Consider the following 16,883-nt stretch of genomic DNA (forward strand, 5'->3'; position numbering starts at 1 on the left):
AGAATTCGTCCAAATCATTCTTTAGTTTCTGTTTTGAGTCAATTTGCTTGTTTTGTGTTGTTTTGAGTCTTTTTAGTTTGTTTTGAGTTCTTTGAGTCTAGTTAATTGTTTTCAAGCCTAGTTTTATGTTTTTAAGTTTAGTTTTGTGTTTTTAAGTCAGTTTAGAGTAGATTAGCAATCCCTCATAATCCTCGGCCTACAACGATCCCTACTTACATCTTTACTACAATTGTCAATAAGAGGGTTTAATATGTGTGCTAGTTTATATAACATCAATTAACCATTCTTTCTTTTTGACATCGGGATGTATCGGAATATGGGTGTGTTCGGTTCTTTTGAAGGCGTCTTACTCCCTTTGGTTGTTGCAGGTTTAGCAAGTTCGTCATCGTTTTTGCTTGACAATGGCACAACTTGCCCTTCTTACTTCTTGGGCATGGGTTGCCATTCCTGCTTTTTAGGTGTTGATTTACCCATGGATCTGATCTCTTCTGGAAGAGCTTTAGGCACCATGTCTTCATCCATGTAGAACTTGGCATCTGCGAAGTGTGATTCAGCTTCGGTGAATAGTTTGGGGTCACCTTGGATCACCTTCACTCTTTCCTGATAGAATTTTAAGCATTGGTGGAGGGTGGATGGCATTACTCCATTCCCATGGATCCAATGCCTTCATAGGAGCAAGCTGTAGGAAATTCTTGCATCAATCACGTGGAATATCGTGTTTGATTTAAGTTTCCCAATGGTCATCTCTACTCGGATCATACCCATCGCCTTTTGTCCTCCTTGGTTAAAACCCTAGATCAACAAACGGCTTAGGGACTGTTCACCCATTTTATTCTGATTGTGGTCATTGTTGACTTTGGCATGATGTTTATGGTCGACCCACCATCTGCAAACATGCGGTTGACTTTGTGCTCCCTTACGTACCACGAGACAAAGAGAGGACGATTGTGAGGCTTTGATCCCAGCAGCAAGTCTTCGTCAGTGAAGTTGATTGATTCATGGGCGGCACAACATGTGGCACATTCATGTGGCCGAAGCTTCAAGCCTTCATCCTTGCTTTCTTGTACTTAGTGGTCGTTGGGAGTTGCCAAGACCACTGCTAGTGCTTTTCCCATATTCTTTGGCAATCATAGTGCTTCCTCGATGCTAAAGTGTGTTGGCAGACCTTCTTTGAGCATGAAGGTCTTTTCTCCCTCCGTGGCAATAGCTTTGCCTTTCAGGGGCTCTTCCATCTCTACTTCAACCATGTGACAAGCAACATTAATGCACTATTGGAAGAAGTTCTTCGGGAAGTACTCATGCAAAGAGACTGGAATGCGTGGCTCTTGCTCCATGGGTTCCCCAACATATGTTGGCTTATCAGCTCTTATGTTTTTTTAGGCTTTCTATCGTTGCAGCAACGGTGGTTTCTCCCTTGTTCCACCTTTAGTTTTATGGCTTATGGTCTTAGCTTCCTCGTCTTTTTATAGGTCACTAGTGTCCATCCTTCTTCATTGTCGGTAGGTGTATCTTGGTCGTTTGCCCCCGGCAATGGCTCTGTAGAAGGTGCCGTGCAGCTTGAGCATTAACAGGAATGGTCTGGTGTCACTTGGAGAGGCATAGGATCGAATGATCCAAATGCACTCGTAGTAGTATATGTTGTGGCTGTGTCTTCATGGTCAAGCTCCATTTGCCCTTGTTTTGCTAGCTTCATGATGAGTTTTTTTAGGATGAAGAACTTGCTAACAGGATGGCTCACAATACAATGGTACTTGCAGTACCTAGGATTGTTTACGCGATTCATCTATTCGGGGCGCTTGCAATCGGGTAGCTCGATCACCTTCAAGGTGTTTTTGTAGGTCGTTTAACATTGCAGCCATGTCAAAGTTAGGAAAAGGGTACATCTTTTGCTCTAGTTCCCTCAAGGTGTTTTTGTACCTGCCTTGGGTGCGAGAAGGGTCACCTTTCTTTATCTCCTTTGCTTTGTTCTTGGAGGAGATCTTTGATTGGAGCATATTTAGGCGACTTACTTAGCTTGTTTTCGTGCATTTATGTTGTTAATTCATAGTTGTTTTAGTAGTTTAAGCCATTTTCGTGTGTTTTTAGGTTCACATGGCTAAGGAAGCAAAAAGGTGCATTTTGGATCATTTTCGAGCAAAATTGGACTTGGACTGGATAGCATATACTTGGAGCAAAAGGAATGGACGAAATTGAAGACCTAAAGGAGTTAGGATTCCTAATCACAAGAGGATTCCTAATTAAATGAGGAATCCTAGTCAAAGAAGGTTTCCTACTTGGAGAAGGAAAGTTAAGCCAATGTTTCCTATTTTTGTTTAACCTTTCCTAATCCTAAATGTCCTTGAATTCCAGCAAGTTTGAAGGCACCTTATGTATTTTAGGACACAAAACAAATTTCCCTTGCAACCTAAATACCATGCCGTGCATCCCTTGGTGTTTCCCTTCCTTGCCGTGCAAGGGAGGGCCTTCTTTCCTATTCTAAAGCATTAAAACACATTCCTTTTTCATATCAAACTCAGCCATAACTCACATACCCTTTTCTATTCCAAAATCCTTGCCTAATTTCAGAAATAAAGAGCATTCCCTTTCTTGCACTCCTTTGTCGCAAGTTACTTCCCTTTCCTTTGATTTTCTAACTTTGTGTTTCTTTTTCTTTAAGGATTTGGAGTTAATTCCTTTCCTAAACTAAGTAATAAAGCCTTAGGATTCTTTCTTCCATATAAATACCCTATGCCGCACCCTTATTGAACCCTAATCACCCTTCCATATAACCTGCCTTCATTCACTCAGAAACCCAACCTTTGCCGCAGCCTTCTATCAAGCTTTCCATCATTCTCCTACTTCCATACCTTCATCCAAGCCTCCATACACCCTCCATAACCCTTGCCGCACCACCCTATCCTTCTAAATCCATTCACAACCCAGAAATTCATCCACAAAACCACCCTAGACTCTTGTGCCGTGACTTAGCAAGGAAGAAGGGAAGAAAGACGAAGCCTTGGACGTTTATGCATTCAAGTTGGAGTGTTGGACATTTTTAGGTGTAATCTATCTTTTGTTTTCAATGTTTAATTCTATTGTCCTTTGTTTTGTTATGAACATGAGAGGCTAAACTCGTTTTAGCCTAGGGATGCTTTGAAACCATGATTACGTTTATAATATGAGTTGATAAATTGTGAATGCAATTTACTTAACTGTTTGATGGATAACTTATTCTTGTATGTCAATTAGGGAGGCCTACTTAATTTGCATGCTTGAATTTGGTGCTAGAATATAAGGGAGTTTCACATAATCGTCACAAACTTATATTCACAAGTAGTTAAGGTTGTTTTCACAATCATATTAAGTAAATTCCTAGCATGAGTATCATGATGTCAGAGTTACAAGTGCTTTGTCAATACTTATGATTTCCATTGAACGTAATGATCTTTGATTGTATCTCTATTATGATGTCATGTAGGGGACTTTTGAAGAATGCTTTGGGTTGTCATATGATGTCATCCAATCCACTAACTTAAGGGAAATCTGAGGGTTAATTAGTGATGTCATGGTTAATCTGGGGTGTTGAGGTTCATGGTTTATCAGAAGAGCAACTGGAAATCAATTTATGTTTGAATGTATCATGTGTGGAGAAGTATCCCTTGGCTATTTTATCATCCATTGGTTTTTCTTAATTTCGTAAAAATCTGTTTTAAGTTTTTAATTCACTTGTTTTTCTTTTAAATTCGTCCAAAATCAAATCCCCTTTTCTTACTTGTTCCAAATCTGTCCAAAAGTGTGTTTTTGAGTCAAAAGTAATTATATTTTCGTCCAAATTGAATCCTAGAGTCTAAATTAAGTCTTTTTTATTGTTTTAAGTTGTTTTGAGTCTTTGAAGTTTGTTTTGAGCCATACAAGTTTAGTTAAGAGTCTTTTGAGTTTGTTTAAGTGTTTTAAAGCATATTTTTACATCTTTGAGTCGATTTTCATTATATTAGCAATCCCTCCTAATCCCCAGCCTAGAACGATCCCTACTTATATCTACACTACAATTGTCAAAAAGAGGGTTTAATTTGAGTGCTATCTTTTATCACATCAATCTTGATGGGCGTGGAGGAGGTCTTGATGGGGGTAGCATTGACGGTAAAAGCTTCCTTGGCGGGCTTTTTCCCAATCTTGTCTATATTTGGGGCAAACACCTTATCCTTCTTGAAGTCGGTGATCGGTTCTTTCTTCCAGTGATTGGCGATACTCAGCTCTATGTGGTGGGAACGAGTTGCCAACACCTCAAATGTTCTCGGTTTTATGCCTTGGAGGATGTAATGTAACCCCTAGTGCATGCCTTGAACGCACATCTCAATGGCGGAGGTTTCAGAAAGCTGATCTTTGCAATCCAGACTTAATGAACGCCATCTATTAATGTAGTCGATGATAGGTTCATCCTTCCACTGTTTCGTACTGGTCAGCTCCAGCATGCTTATGGTGCGACGAGTGCTGTAGAAACGGTTGAGGAATTCCTTTTCTAGCTGATCCCAACTGTTAATAAACTCGGGCTTGAGGTTGGTGTACCAGTCAAAGGCGTTACCTTTCAACGAGCGCACAAACTTCTTGACGAGGTAGTCTTCCTCCATCCCAGCATTGTTCAAGTTTCAATGAAATGGGTGACATGTTGCTTTAGGTTTCCCTTTCCATCGAACTGCATGAATTTTGGCAGCTGATAACCCTTTGGCATATTCAAAGTGTCAATTTTCTTGGAGTAGGGCTTTGAGTACAGTACGGAGTCATGTGAGCTTCCTTCGTACTGCGTCTTGATTGTGCTTGCGATCATCTCCTGCAGCTGCTGATGTGATATAAAATAGCACACATGACACATATGCAACATAAATCGATTTCCAATTATTATTCCTTTAAACCATGAATGACAATGCCCCAAATTAATCGTGAGAAGTGATAGGAGCATATTCATGCGACTTAAATGGCTTGTTCTCGTGCATTTACGTTATGTTTCTCTCGTTATTTTAGTCCTTTATGCTTCTTTTGTGTGTTTTCAGGTTCTAGGGGCCTAGGGAGCAAGAAAGTGCATTTTGAGGCCATTTGGAGCATTTTTGGGCATGGATTGGATAGCTTATCCATGGAGCCAAGAGGATGGACGAATTTGAAGGCCTTGTATGCACTTGAAGACACAAAACAATGGCCCTAGCCCAATCACATAACACATTATGCCATACAAACCAACCTATTTTAGGCCCATTCTATGTACTTAAACCCTAGCCCTTTAAACTAGTTCATTTATCACTTATCAAACCATTCACTTATCACTCACCACATATCATTCACTTATCACTTAACATATCATTCACTCACATTTCCACCATTCATTCTTTATTCCTTTCCAAACATCTCACATGCATTTCCACCTTCCTACTTCATCATTTCACCACATTCTCCCTCTTTAACTCACATGCATTCATCATAATTCACAACACAAAACAACTTCATTGCCGTGGGTTCCCATTTCCTATATGCCATTTTCAGATTTCCACCCACTAACCTAGTCATCAACACATGCACTTCCACCTTTCATCCACAATGATTCATGATTCATTCACTTTGCATCCTTTAATTCAAACACATACTTTCCCATTGTATAATACATCCACATGCATCTTTAACCAACAAACATTACAACCACATGCACAACCTCTCATTGCCGTGGCTTTCACATGCAAAAGCCATGCATTCACATGAATTTTCAGCAAGGAAACATCATTGCCGTGGCTTTCACATGCAAAAGCCATGCATTCACATGCATTTTTCAGCAAGGAAACATCATTGCCGTGGCTTTCACATGCAAAAGCCATGCATTCACATGCATTTTTCAGCAAGAAAGCATTCTTGCCGTGGCTTTCACATGCAATTCCATTTTCACATGCTTCCCTTGTTGTTTTTCATCATTAACCATCCACATGCATGCTTAAACAAATACTAATTCACACCTCCATTCCTCCTATAAAAACCCTTGCATTCTCATTCATAAACACACCTCAATTCATTCTCATTCACTCCCCATTACATATCTCTCCATTTCTCACACCACAACACAAACACACACCATCTTTACATCCTGAAATTCCAAGCCTTGCCGTGGGTTTCTTTCCATTTTCTATCTTTCCTCATCCATTTCCATAATTCCCCAATCCATTCAACACACCAACAACATCCCTTAGACCTTGTGCCATAATAACGAAGAAGAAGAGTGCCTAAACGTTCATACAATTCAAGTTTGAGTTGTTGGAATGTTTAGGTGTTTCTTTGATTTCAAAGTTTAAATTCAATTTTCTTTGTTTTGTAATGGAAGAGAAGAGTGCCTAAACGTTCATACAATTCAAGTTTGAGTTGTTGGAATGTTTAGTTGTCTCTTTGATTTCAAGGTTATGAGGAACTAAACCCCCTTTAGCTAGGGGGTGATTCGAAACTATGTTTATATTTGCAATATGAATTGATTACTTTTGGTTGGAATTTCATAAGTTGTGGATTCAATTCGTTTAACTGTTTGATTGATAACGTATTTATGTATGTTCATTGAGATTGCAAGCTTAATTTTCATGCATGAATATGACGCTTATAAAGAATCGCGTTAAACGAATTCTTGGCATAAGTTTCATGCTTATTCCATAGTAACGAATGCCTCGTCAATGTTTATGATTTCCGTTGGACTTAATGATCTTTGTTGAATGTCTCTATCATGCGTATTCCATAGTTAGGGACTTTGATTAAAGAATAATTTGGTTGTAATGCGTATTCCATTCAATCCAATGAATCTAGGGAAATCTGAAAGTTAATTTAAGCGAACCTAATTAACTTGGAGCATTGAGTTTCATAATTTATCGAAAGACCAACCGAAAATCAATCTTGTATTACAAGTGTAACATGTGTGGAGAAGAACCCCTTGGCTATTCCATCATCCATATTTTCATCACATTCATATTTACGTTTATTCGTTTTACAATTTGCTTAGTTTATTAACTTGTTTTGTTATTTCAATTTTCGTCAAATCAAACTTCCCCCCCTTATTTTGTTAAGTCTTAATCATTTGATTTGTCTTATTTTATGTTTTTAAAGTATTTGGAGTCTTTTGAACTTGTTTTGAGTCTTTTAAGTTTGTCTTAGTGTTTTAAAAGTTAGTTTTATTTATTTAAGTCAAGTGTTTAGCATCCCTAGTTAATCCCCGGTTAGAACGATCCCTACTTACATCATTACTACATTTGTCACAAATAGGGTTTAATTTGTATGCGTATAATGCTCGTATCAAATTTTGGCGCCGTTGCCGGGGATTGGCAAAATTGCTAATCCCTTGTCTTGAGTCTTGTTTAAATTGTTTAGTTTCTATTTTGTTTTAATTTTTTTGGCACCGTGTGTATGTGTTTTGTTTTTGTGCCGTGTGTGGCAACTTGTTTTCTTACTTGTGCCAAGTCTATTAAGTTGGTTATTTATCTTGTTTACTTTTGTGTGTAGGTGCTAGTTTATGACCCGTAGCTCACAACCTGTTCGTGAGCATATCTCCGACTTTGATGGTGATTTCGAGAGAACTTTGAGAAGGAACAAGAAATTGCAAGAGTCTAATCCTCCTAGTCCCGAACCTGAACTAGAAGAGGAAGCCCCAGATTGGGTTAAAGAAGAAATACCAACCATGGCCATGGACAATCGAACCATCAAAGAGCTTTCTGCCTCGGGTTTGGCCAATGCAGCCCCTCTTTACATTCAATACCCCGAGGCTGCCCAAGGCAAGACTGATGAATTCGAGTTGAAGTCAAGCTTGTTGCACCACATTCCGAAATACCATGGGCTTTCCATGGAAGATCCCAACAAGCATCTCAAGGAGTTCGAGGTTGTTTGTTCGAGCATGACACCCATAAATGTTGATGGGAACATTCTGATGATAAAGGCTTTTCCATTCTCTCTTGTGGAAAAGGCTAAGGATTGGCTTTATGAATTAGCACCCGGGACCGTTACTTCTTGGGAGAGCATGAAGAGAGCGTTCTTAGAGAAGTTCTTCCCTACTTCAAAAGTCATTCTCTTAAGGAAGAAAATTAGCGGAATCCAACAAAGTCAAGGAGAATCTTTTCCGGCATACTACGAGCGTTTTAAAGCCCTTGTTGCATCATGTCCTCAACATCAAATGAAGGAGGAGCTTCTCCTTCAATACTTCTATGAGGGCCTCCTTCCCATTGAAAGGCAAATGCTCGACGCTTCGGCGGGAGGTGCATTGGTGGACAAAACACCTATGGCAGCCAAGACCCTAATTGCAAACCGTGCTCTAAATGCACAACAATATGAAGGTGTTGGGCAGAGAGACGCCCCACGGGCACATCATGTAAATGAGGTAAGTTCTATTTCCGAATTACAATCCCAAATGGCTAACCTTTAATCTATGTTGTCGCAGTTTGTGGAGGGCCCCAAAGCGCAAGGAGCTACAATCTGTGGTGTATGCTCCATTCAAGGGCATCCATCCGAGACATGCCCTCAATTAATTGAGAACGGAGGGTGGGAATCTGCCAATGCCATGGGCTATGGGAATCAAAACCAACCAAGGAACGATCCATATTCTAACACATATAATCCAGGTTGGAGAGATCACCCAAATTTCAGATGGAGAGATGCACAACAACCTGCCCAACAAAGTGGATTCCGACAACCTCCGGGTTTCTTTCCAAGGCCAATGGCACCACAACCACCTCCTCAAGCACAATCATCCCAAACCAACTCAGGTACGTCAATGAATGATGATAAAACATATCAATTATTAACCACAATGGCGCAGGGAATGCAGAACCAAGCAAAGGAGGTGAATGAACTAAAGAAACAAATGGGACAAATGGCCGAATTTTTGGGACAATTTCGTGAGAATGGTAAGTTACCAAGCACTACGGAGGTCAATCCAAAGGGTGGCTTCGAATCTGCAAAAGCTATCACCCTAAGAAGTGGAAAAGAAGCGGGAAGCAAAGCACATGAATCTGCCCAAAACAAGGAAGATGAGAAATCCGACCCCACGGCGAGTGTAGCACCACCCAAGCCGCAACCATCTAAACCTTCCCATCCGTCCATCTCAGGTAATGTTGTCCCAAATGTTGTGATTTCGAACACTAATCTGCCCAATGTTCCTTTCCCTCGCAGATTTGCACAATCAAAGAAGGAAGAAGCCGAGAAGGACATTCTAGAGACCTTTCGGAAAGTTCAAGTCAATATTCCGCTCCTAGATGCCATAAAGCAAGTGCCCAAATACGCTAAGTTCTTGAAGGAATTATGCACTACAAGGAAGAGGGCGTCACATAAAGAGGTAGTAAGGGTAAGTGAGAACGTTTCCGCTGTTTTACAAAGAAAGTTACCACCAAAGTGCAAAGATCCAGGTAGCTTTACAATCCCTTGTATTATTGGTCAAACTAAGTTCGAACATGCTATGTTAGACTTAGGAGCTTCAATTAACGTCATGCCATACTCTATTTATGCTTCAATGAACCTTGGTGAATTGAAAAATGATGGTGTGATTATTCAGTTGGCCGATAGATCTAATGCCTATCCAAAGGGCGTATTGGAAGATGTCTTAGTGCAGGTGAATGATTTGATCTTTCCGGCGGATTTCTATGTCCTTGAAATGGAGGAAACCACCCATGCTCCATCCTTGCCGATTCTTCTTGGGAGGCCATTCATGAAGACGGCCCGAACTAAGATAGACGTGTTTAAAGGCACTTTAACAATGGAATTCGATGGGGAAGTGATTGATTTTAATATTTCTGAAACTATGAGATATCCCGTTGATGACCATTCTTGTTTTTCCATTGATGTTATCGATTCTTTGGCGCAGGTATACCTTGAAGAATTGAACGAGGACGCCCTGGAAACAACCATCACTAAGGCCATAGAGCGCAAAAATGAAGGATTTTGGTCAATGCAAGGCCATGGCAAGGAGGAGGAATTCTTTGCCATGGGTTCTAGTGAAGAAATAATTGAGGTTGTGGCAGCCCTTGAGTCATTGCCACAACAATATGGTAAGGTTCCACTCTCACTTTCAAATTCAGTTTCCACTAAGATGCTACCTTCTGTTGTTCAGGCACCATCGCTTGAACTTAAGCCGTTGCCAGACCATTTGAAGTATGTGTTTTTGGGAGAAGGCGAAACATTGCCCGTCATCATTTCATCAAGTCTCACGGCAATGGAGGAGGAGAAGCTTGTGAGGGTGCTGCGAGAGCACAAAACGGCCATAGGGTGGACTTTGGCCGACATTAAAGGAATAAGCCCTACCACATGCATGCACCGTATACTTCTTGAGGAGGGGACTAAGCCATCCCGAGAGGCTCAACGCCGTCTCAACCCTCCGATGATGGAAGTGGTGAAGAAGGAAATAATCAAGCTTTTGGATTGCGGAGTGATCTACCCTATCTCCGATAGCCGTTGGGTCTCTCCAGTTCAAGTCGTTCCCAAGAAGTCCGGAGTAACTGTTATCAAGAATGATGAGAATGAGCTCGTGCCTACACGCATTCAGACTGGATGGCGGGTATGTATCGATTACCGGAAGCTAAATGCCATGACTAGGAAAGATCACTTTCCTTTGCCATTCATCGACCAGATGCTCGAAAGGTTAGCCGGTCATGCTTTTTACTGTTTTCTTGATGGATACTCTGGATATAACCAAATTGTGATAGCCCCGGATGATCAAGAGAAGACCACATTCACATGTCCCTTTGGAACATTTGCTTATCGTCGCATGCCATTTGGCCTATGCAACGCACCGGCCACTTTCCAAAGGTGTATGGTAAGTATATTTTCCGATTTTGTTGAAAAGATCATTGAGGTTTTCATGGATGATTTCAGTGTATTTGGGAGTTCATTTGATAATTGCTTGGATAATCTGACCTTAATTTTGAAACGATGTGTTGAAACTAACCTTGTCTTGAATTGGGAGAAATGTCATTTTATGGTGAAACAAGGTATAGTTTTAGGACATATTGTTTCAGAAAAAGGAATTGAAGTAGATAAATCAAAAATAGACCTTGTACGTCACTTACCCTCTCCTACTTCGGTTAGAGAGGTACGTTCGTTTCTTGGCCATGCAGGGTTCTATAGGCATTTTATCAAGGACTTCTCCAAGATGTCCAACCCTCTTTGCCGATTGCTTCAAAAAGATGTGCCATTCAAGTTTGATGAAGAGTGTAATTCGGCATTTAACCAACTCAAGGAGAAGCTAGTCTCGGCCCCCATTATTGTACCTCCAGATTGGAGCCTTCCGTTCGAGCTCATGTGCGATGCATCCGACTATGCATTAGGAGCTGTTCTAGGACAAAGAACAGACAAGCGGCCGCATGTCATATACTATGCCTCTCGAACTCTCAATGATGCCTAATTGAACTACTCCACGACGGAAAAAGAACTTCTAGCTGTGGTTTTTGCTTTAGATAAATTCCGTTCATATTTAATTGGTACTAAAGTAATCGTTTATTCTGATCATGCAGCTTTGAGGTACTTGCTCACGAAAAAGGAAGCAAAGCCGAGGCTTATCCGTTGGATTCTTCTTCTTCAAGAATTTGATATTGAAATCCGGGATAAGAAAGGAAGCGAGAATGTAGTGGCTGACCATTTAAGCCGAATGGTCCACGAGGAGCATGAACATGCCGTACCTATCCCTGAAACTTTCCCCGATGAGCAGCTGCTATCCATTGAGGTAAGTGAACCATGGTATGCAGATTTAGTGAATTACTTGGTGGCTAAACAATTTCCAAATGAACTAAATAAGCACCAACGTGATAAGCTTAAAAATGATGCACGTTTCTATGTTTGGGATGACCCTTATTTGTGGAAGTATTGCTCAGATCAAATTGTACGTAGATGTGTGCATGATTCTGAATTTCACTCAATTCTAAGCTTTTGTCACACATATGCATGTGGTGGTCATTTTGGCACACAACGCACTGCCCTCAAGGTTCTAGAGTGTGGTTTTTATTGGCCGACTATATTTAAGGATGCTAGAACCTTTTGTATGTCTTGTGATCGTTGCCAACGAATGGGTAACATAGGTACCAAGGACCAAATGCCGCAAACCCCTGTCTTTAATGTTGAAATTTTTGATGTTTGGGGCATTGATTTCATGGGCCCTTTCCCTCCATCTTATGGTTTCACTTATATCTTGCTAGCCGTTGATTATGTTTCTAAATGGGTGGAAGCAAAAGCCACCCGTACTAACGATTCTAAGGTGGTTGCAGATTTCGTGAAAACTAACATTTTTGCTAGGTTTGGAGTGCCGAGGGTAATCATAAGTGATGGAGGGTCTCACTTTTGCAATCGGACCATTGAGGCGTTGCTAAGAAAGTACCATGTCAACCATAAGGTCTCCACACCTTACCATCCTCAAACAAATGGCCAAGCCGAGGTGTCTAACCGAGAAATCAAACAAATTTTGGAGAAGACCGTTGGACCAACAAGGAGGGATTGGAGCTTACGTTTAGATGATGCACTGTGGGCATATCGTACGGCATACAAAACACCCATTGGGATGTCACCTTTTCGGCTCGTCTATGGTAAGCCATGTCATTTGCCCGTAGAGTTAGAACACAAGGCACATTGGGCCGTGAAGACTTTCAACATGGACATAGATGCAGCGGGAGTTCATAGGAAGCTCCAATTGAATGAACTTGAGGAGATTCGGAATGAAGCCTATGAGAATGTCCGGGTGTACAAAGCCAAGACCAAAGCATTCCATGATAAAATGATTCGAACCAAGACCTTCACAGTTGGGCAGAAAGTGTTACTTTTCAACTCTCGCCTACGTTTGTTTCCTGGTAAGTTGCGTTCTAAATGGATTGGCCCGTTTGTTGTTACTAACGTTTTACCTTATGGTGCAGTACAAATCAAAAGTTCAAGGACGCAGCAAGAATTCAAAGTGAATGGGCATCGATTGAAGCCCTATTACGAGACGTTTGAGGAGCATGTCGTGGAGGAGGTACCCCTCCATGCCGTGGAACCTAGTCAAGCTTAAACGGAGGTACCGTCCGGCTGCAAGACGTAAAAGAAAGCGCTACTTGGGAGGCAACCCATGCATTCAACAAAGGAAGACTTAGAAAGCACTCCAATTCCAGATTCCTAAAAACTCTTCTCTTTGTTGATATTTCGTTTCTGCCTTGTTAGGTTGTTTAGTTGTTATTGTTTGTTTGTTTATTAATTGTGTGAGTCTATGATTATAACATTAAGAAAATGTTTTGTTTATTGATAGGCACTGCTAAACAAAGAAAGATGGAGCCTTCACAAAGGGCGTTTACTTGAAGCCCCACTACTGGGAAAAACTCTCGGAGCGGAAGGCATCGGAGCGGAAGGCATCGGAGCGGAAGGCGTCGGAGCGGAAGGCATCGGAGCGGAAGGCATCGGAGCGGGAGCATTCCAGGCCCCAATACTTGGCCAAACGCTGGACGAGCCAGGAAAAATGTGCCTCTGGAAGTAAGCCGAAAGCCTTTGACGGTCACTTTGACGGTCACTTTGCATTCGAACATTGGATTCTTGCAGCTCATCAAGCTTCCTCTTCATGCCCGTCGAATAGTTGTTTGCAAGCACATGCAAACTTCTATTCTCATACTTCAGCTGCTTGATCTCTTGCTTGAGACTTTCCACCTCAGCCATCAATGATTCCACCTGACGGGAGCGGGCAAGCAGGCGTTGGCCCATATTGGACACAGAGCTCGCACACTGAACACTAAGTGCGAGGGACTCTTGAACGGCCAACTCATCGGACCGTCCTGACAGCAGTCTACTATCTTTTGGAGTGAGGAGGTTCTTAGCTACTATTGTAGCTGTTGTGGCGTCCTGCATCACGGAGTCTTCACCTGTGAGAGGACCGTTAGAAGAAAAGAAAGAAGGGCGCCATACGTTACCTTGACGCGGCGCGCCCGTATCACTGCTAAGGCTTAATTCGAAGCTAAGGTTCGATGAGTTTGCCATTTTTCAAAAGTGTTCAAAGAGAAGGGATGGAGTTAAATTTCAAAGGGTCGGAGTCGATTTTCAAGAATGGGAAGTCTTCAGAGTGTGTTTGTTGTGGTGATCGATAGCTCTATAAAAAGCCAAGGCGACGCGTCCACCGATTCAAGAAGCCGGAATTTCCGGCGTAATTTAGGCGTTGCTTTCTCGGCTTTTCAGAAGACGCACGTGGAGGCCATCATCGCAACTACACCTCTTTAGCCGACAAGCGCAAAGTTCGGCGACGCTTTCTCTGCTTTTCAGAAAACGCGTGCAGCTTTGTAAAAAGGAGCCGCATCTGCACTACCACGTGTCTTTCAGAAAGCGAAGGGGCGTCGTTCAAAAATCGAAGGGGCGCCTGCTCAGAAATCGAAGAGGCGTATTCAAAGATCGAAGAGGCGCCACTATTTCAAAAAGACGGATTTGCGGGATCAAAACGTTTGTCGACAAGGGTAAAAAGTACCACCACTTGCTATTATCTCTATATATGTCGACCTTCATTTTGTTTTTGGCAAAGTAAAACCTGAAGAAAATGCCCAACTCTTCCTCACCTCTGAGGGAGCACTCCCAGCAAAGCCTTTCGAAATACTCAATTCTTTCTTCTTCCCCAAAGATGATACCAGATGCCTGGAGTACAGATGACCCAGGAGGAAACGGCGGATTGAAATACGCTGATTCATTCACCGCTTCTTCAAAAGCAAAGGTATCTCATATCATCAAGGTCAAAAGCAAAAGTATCTCATATCATGCTCTTTCCCTGTCCTTTTCTTTGTCCTTGTTCTTACTCGTATGGCAAAGTGAAAGAAGCAATCAGCCGGCACTTGGAGTCAGTCTTCCGATCTGGAGCCAACTGCCTGGAATCTATTCCTGATTGCTTACCTAGCGTTGCTCTCGAGTAGTCATCTTCAACGGTTGATACACTTCCAGAGAAGGGACCACTCCTGCACAGATTGAACAAAGAAACAGATAAAAGGGATGAGCTCAGACCTTCGGGGGAGACCAAAAGAACCATCCTGCTGCCCAGTTCAAGAAGTAGCACAAAGGAAAATCAACGATGGGCAGAAACCAGTTCAAGAGTAAGCCTGTGGATTCACCAAGATAAAGCCTCAATGCAATTATCAAGGAGAAGATGGAATTTACACTCTATAACCAGATTTGCGTCTCTAAACTCTTCTCTTTGTTAATTACATTCTGCCATGTTTAGTATGTTTAAGTGCTTTTTGTGTATTTACTTATGCTTTGTGTGAATCTATGCTTAAAACATTGAGGACAATGTTTGATTTAAGTGTGGGGGGGTAACTAAGTATGTTGATGCAAATTCGTTGAATTTTATCACCCATAACTTCAAGTGTTGTTCCTTGTTGTTTTAAATATTTTTAAGGTGTTTTTAAACTGTTTTAGCGTGTTTTGTTTTATAACTCCGAAAATCACATAAAAATTTGAAAAACTTTTTTTTGAAAAGCCTAAAAAGAGTGTTTTGAGTTGTTTTTGTGTCTTAGGGTACCTTCCAACACAATGATAAGGATTTGGTTTGTAATTGCATGACTGTTAAAGAGAGTTATTAACATGGAGAAAAGTTTGATTTACTCTTGGTATATGCTTGGTTATGGTTATAATGTATGACTTCACATGCAATCATAAAAGAAAAATTCGTTTTTGTAACATGCTTGAAGGAAGGAACTCAAATAAACGCTACAACCCTGAGAGACTTGAGCCTATAACGTTCTTTGGAGAGTATAATCTGTGATTTCTTGTTTTCTAAAGTCATTGCATGATCTCATTATTCTTTGCTTGGTTACTACTTAGAAGGCGTTTCATCATATAGTTCCAAATGCTAGAACTTATATCCGTTTCATTCAAAGCATGACATTGAATTGCATAATATATATCAAGATGAAGTTGTGTAGTTGCCACCAGAACCAAATAGCCTTACTACCCATATTTCGTATATATTAGTTTTAACCCCATTGAGCCTCGTTTAGCCTATTTTCTTTGCTAACCACATCACCCCTTACCTAGCCTAGAGTAGGACTTTCCTATACCCTTGTTCTTGAAGTATAGGGAGCATGACTTAAATGAATTCCTTTTGATTAATATGTTGCAGAAAATAAGTGTGGGGGAAGGGATTTTTGTGTGTATGTATGTGCCTAAGTCTTAAAGGAGGCACGGGAAAAAGAAAAAAAAAAAAAAAATGTGAGAAAAAGAAGAAGAAAAGAAAGAAAAAGAGTGAAAATAAGTGAGAATGGACTCACAAGTGTGATTGTTGAAGAAAGGGCCCAAAAAGTTTGAATATGGCCCTATGTTTTGTGTGACTTCCCCTTGGGTGTTCAAAGTTGACTTCTGCGTTCTAAAGGGAATTCTAAGTGCCTAATTCAATACTTCGCTTCCTATTACTTTAAGAACCTTTGTTTTACTTTACCTTTCTTTGTTAAACCATTACCCTTAGCCCCGTTACAACCCTCAACTTCTATCTTGATGTTATGTGTTCAATTTGTGGAGTTTGAATTTGGTATGAGCTTATGGTGTCCCTGGTTCTCACATCTAATTAGTAGCATTCCTTTCATGAGATCATATTCATATACATTCCAGAAAATGCTTTCTTTGATATAACATATGTGAGTGTTAGAATTCATATTTACATCAATCTTCTCACATATAACTAGTGTAGGGTGTGTAGTCAGAAAATCTGTGTCAAAAACGAGTGCATATCTTGTAAGGATTTGAGCAAATTCTCTAAGGCATGTTACTACATTCAAATCATGGTTTTAAATGCTTAATTGTGAACTAGTATGTGGTTACTATGATTAAGAATGTACTCAAGTGTGAAGATGGCTAAAATCTGTGGGAATAATGAATTTTAACTTGTCATGTGCTTTGGAAATCCCTGAGACGTTTGTTGGAAGGTTTAGGTT

Source organism: Pyrus communis, chromosome 2, assembly GCF_041283825.1.
Source record: "Pyrus communis isolate YQ-2024b chromosome 2, ASM4128382v1, whole genome shotgun sequence".
Classification (NCBI taxonomy): Eukaryota; Viridiplantae; Streptophyta; class Magnoliopsida; order Rosales; family Rosaceae; genus Pyrus; species Pyrus communis.